At 47.1% G+C, this 4,179-nt stretch overlaps 1 pseudogene; it reads left to right on the top strand.

The window, feature by feature from the left end:
- The first annotated feature begins 1,498 nt into the window (after positions 1 to 1,498).
- LOC148825823 (5S ribosomal RNA) lies at positions 1,499 to 1,605 on the top strand (annotated as a pseudogene).
- The last annotated feature ends 2,574 nt before the right edge of the window (positions 1,606 to 4,179 follow it).

Genomic DNA, 4,179 nt, shown 5'->3' with positions numbered 1-4,179 from the left:
TTGTGCCATCTGAGTGACAGGATGAGATCGCTGGATCCACGCATCGCACTTTCACTGACCCACGGCACCAGAGACTGAGTGAACAGAAAGAAGGATGTTGTTACCGTTTCTGTGTCTGATGCTTCCTAAGACCAACAGTGTGCTTGTTAGGCCTGAGGAGCATTACTGGGAATATGGTATCAATACATTCCGGGTGTTGGCATTTCTATTCAGCCAAAAAATTATAATCGGAGTTGGGTCAATATTGCTGTTCCAAGATCCTGACGATAGATCTCCACATGGCGGAGGTCTGCGTTTGGGTCCTGGGGTAGGACTTTATGTATTTGTAGGATTAGGATTGTTTTATGTGTATAATTGTAACTATCACTTGTACAAAAACATCAATAACATCTTGTTGTAACCGTGGAACGCACAATGTCATGGTAATGCATGCCTGTACATCTAAAAAGGAAAGATCTGCCCTGACATTGTATGTGTAAAAATAGGCAGTCCTGACATATGCCATATTTTATAAGGGGGGAATGAAGTAAGAGACAAGATGTTAAAAGGGTTAATAACTTAAGTCAGTTCTGCCTGAAAATTAGACTTCTAAGCAACAGGGGTTTATGGCAGGAAAGGGGGTTAACTGATAAGGATTGCAGATGCAAGCTAGAAACCCCCCTGGGTGTAATCTTAAACTGACCATTTGTCCAGAACATCGTAAATTGGCCAAATACCATGAACCCCACTCTTTACCATCAGACCGAGTGACGTCAGAAACGGAGAAGAAGACACTATATAACCCAAAAGTTTGTAACAGTACGGCGAACAATACTTCGGTTTTGTTGTTTCTTGCGGGAAACAAGACTTCGGCTTTATTGTTCCTTGCATGCAATAAACTCATCTGTTTTACTTCATCTCGGGATCAAGAACCTTATTTCTTCTGTTACAACACAATCAATGACGAGGCCCCCCTGTCCCGCGATATTGTACTTGTCTCCTGGCCGCTGGCTGGCGCCGTGAGATTTAGTACTCGCACAAGAGACCGGGGGCAGAGCGCGAACACGGTCCCCTGCCCCCCAAAAAGTGTGCGCTCCAGGTTCCCTCTCGGGGCTCTGCAACACAGTGGAAAGGCAGCGAGAAGGAGCCTCTTGCTCTGACGCCGCAAGGCCACAAGAGGGCGGTGGCGCCGCGCGCCCGGCCGACGTGTCGGACTGGTGCGCTTTATATGCTGAAATAAACACGCGACAGCCCAGAAATGTTTTGAGTGCTGTGCACTGGAGGTTTTTGTCTTGTGAAGACTTGCCTTGTGCTCCTCCGAGCAGTTTGTTTGTTCTCCTCCAGTGCGGGACAAGCCAACACAAGGGAGCACAATCGCCATCATCCAGGTACGCAATGCGATTTGGAAAGAAGCTCCTTTCCAAAGAGTTGCACACGAACGATCCTTCAGTCCCGCTCAGGGGGCACGGAGCCGCAGCCACACACAGCTTCAAGTAGCGAGTCAGGCGCCATAGCTTTCGCTTGCGGCCACACCACCCTGAATGTGCCCGATCTCATCTGTTCTCAGAAGCTAAGCAGGGTTGGGCCTGGTTAGTACTTGGATGGGAGTACCAGGTGCTGAAAGCTTTTGCTCTCTCGGCCAGCAGGGGTCGCCGTTGGTACTGTTGTAACAGAAGAAATAAGGTTCTTGATCCCGAGATGAAGTAAAACAGATGAGTTTATTGCATGCAAGGAACAATAAAGCCGAAGTCTTGTTTCCCGCAAGAAACAACAAAACAGAAGTATTGTTCGCCGTACTGTTACAAACTTTTGGGTTATATAGTGTTTTCTTCTCCGTTTCTGACATCACTCGGTCTGATGGTAAAGAGGGGGGTTCATGGTATTTGGCCAGTTTACGATGTTCTGGACAAATGGTCAGTTTAACATTACACCCAGGGGGGTTCCTAGCTTGCATCTGCAATCCTTATCAGTTAACCCCCTTTCCTGCCATAAACCCCAGCTTGTGACTTAGAAGTCTAAACCCCCTACAGAAAGGATTAAATTCAAACCCACGTCTTCACATCTTTCTTCATTCCCCCCTTATAAAATATGGCATACGTCAGTGTAGCCTATTTTTATACATACAATGTCAGGGCAGATCTTTCCTTTCTTGGCGAACGGGTATGTATTGCCATGACATTGTACGTTCCACGGTTATTGCAAGATGTGATACATGTTTTTGTGCACGTGATGATTACAATTATACATATAAACAATACTATTCCTACAAATAAACACTGTAAAAAGGTTCCACCCCAGGCCCCAAGCACAGACTTTACCCAAGACCCAATTCCCCAATTTTCTGTATAATAGTCCTGATATTTCTGTCCCTCATTGTAAATCTGTTGGGCCAGATCTGAGATGTGCTCAGAATTATCAGGAATATATGTGCAGCATTCAGTGCCAATTACTGCACAAGTTCCTCCTTGGGCCGCCAGTACATAATCTAAAGCTAGTCGGTTCTGCATGGCCACTGTTCTGAGGGCTACCATCTCATCATTAACAGCCTTCAGACTAGATGAGGTAGAATTTGCTAATTCTTCTAAAGTCGAGGCCATTTGAATTAACTCTCGACTCAGAAAGTTCATGCCGGCTTGTGGAAATATTATACCTAAATAATATTCCCAATCAGCCAATTTTCTTTGTGGTCTGTGGTTAGGTCCGAAGGGGCTGTGGGTTTGAACACGGATATGAGGAACCACATATCCTAAATAACATGAGCCAGACCACTGGGATGGCAACCATGGGTAGGCTCATTTTCCACAAATGAAATATGTTCCGTTTGGCGCTCCCCATGCCTCTGAAAATAAGAAGCTTATACCGAATTGTGGGGTGTGTCGATCCCATCCTGGAATTTGGAAGGTAGAGGTGGATATATTTGCAGCGATGGTAAGGTTGCAACGACTCCATCCAACCAAGTGCAGACCATTAGTGTGCTGAAAACTTATGTTTCCCTCACGTTCCTTATTTAGAGTCAGGTATGGTGGTGTATGGCTTCTGTTATATTTAGGAGCGTAAGAGCCTGTGAAACTCGTGGGCTCTAAGCCTCGCTCCTGTAGATATTGTAATGTTGTGCAGGTTAAAGTCGTGTTATGGCAACCCCCATAGTTTGTCATATTAAAATCTCCTAAATTATCCCTCCAAATGATCATGCCTATGACTTCCTCGAGACGCCAAGGAATGGCTCCCATAGGAAGTCCTCCCTGTACATATTTGGGTAATGCGGCACACACCCAGCAGGCACTTTGGTTGGTTTTCTTAGCTGTCAGATAGGAGAGGCCTAAAAATGAATTAATTCCATGTTCTCCTTTGTGGGAGAGATGATCATTAAATCCTGTGGAACATAGTCCTACAGCAACAATTATCGTTATTAACAGAAATGATTTCATTCTGAGTCTGTAACTGGGGATGAGGCTCGTCGGCAGTGTGACGCGTGGATCCAGCGATCTTTTCCTTCCACTTGAACCGCAGACTCGGTTGTCAACAGGATCTGGTAGGGTCCGTCCCACCTGGGCTGGAGAACCTGTGAAGGAAATTTCCTGATCCACACCCACTCTCCTGGGATGAGGTCGTGCCCTCCTTCAGGTGGTGGTCCCCACGCCTCCAGGACCTGCTCGCGGGCTCCTTGGGTGGCCTCTGTCAGCAACTTGCAATACTGTAACAGAGAATCAGTTAGTATACTCAAGCCTACTCTGTCATGTCCTGGAGAGTCACTCAGTCTCATGGGACGCCCCGTGATCACCTCAAACGGACTCAGCCCCACTATTCGATTTGTCCCAGCCCAGATGCTGCACAGTACGGCGGGCAATGCATCCACCCAGGGGATCCCTCCCAGGTGGTACTTTGTCAATTTAGCTTTCAAAGTCCTGTTCACCCGTTCCACCATGCCGGAGGACTGCGGGTGATGAGGGCAATGCAGGTCCCATTTGATCCCTAGTAGGTCTGCCACCACCTGACACACTTTTCCAGTAAAATGTGTGGCCTGGTCTGAGTCTATGCGACACGGGAGTCCCCATCGGGGAATTACTTCTGTCACGAGATATTTGGCAGTTGTCTGCGCAGTCTCTCGTTTGACAGGGACAGCCTCCACCCATCTAGAAAACTGGTCCACCATCACTAGGAGGCCTGTTTTCCCTTTACAGGGTGGCAGTGAACAATAGT

This window comes from Atractosteus spatula, chromosome 10 (assembly GCF_055471065.1).
Source record: "Atractosteus spatula isolate fAtrSpa1 chromosome 10, fAtrSpa1.hap1, whole genome shotgun sequence".
In the NCBI taxonomy this organism is placed as follows: domain Eukaryota; kingdom Metazoa; phylum Chordata; class Actinopteri; order Semionotiformes; family Lepisosteidae; genus Atractosteus; species Atractosteus spatula.
Note: the sequence above shows the minus strand (reverse complement) of the source record. Positions and strands in the feature narration are given on the sequence as shown.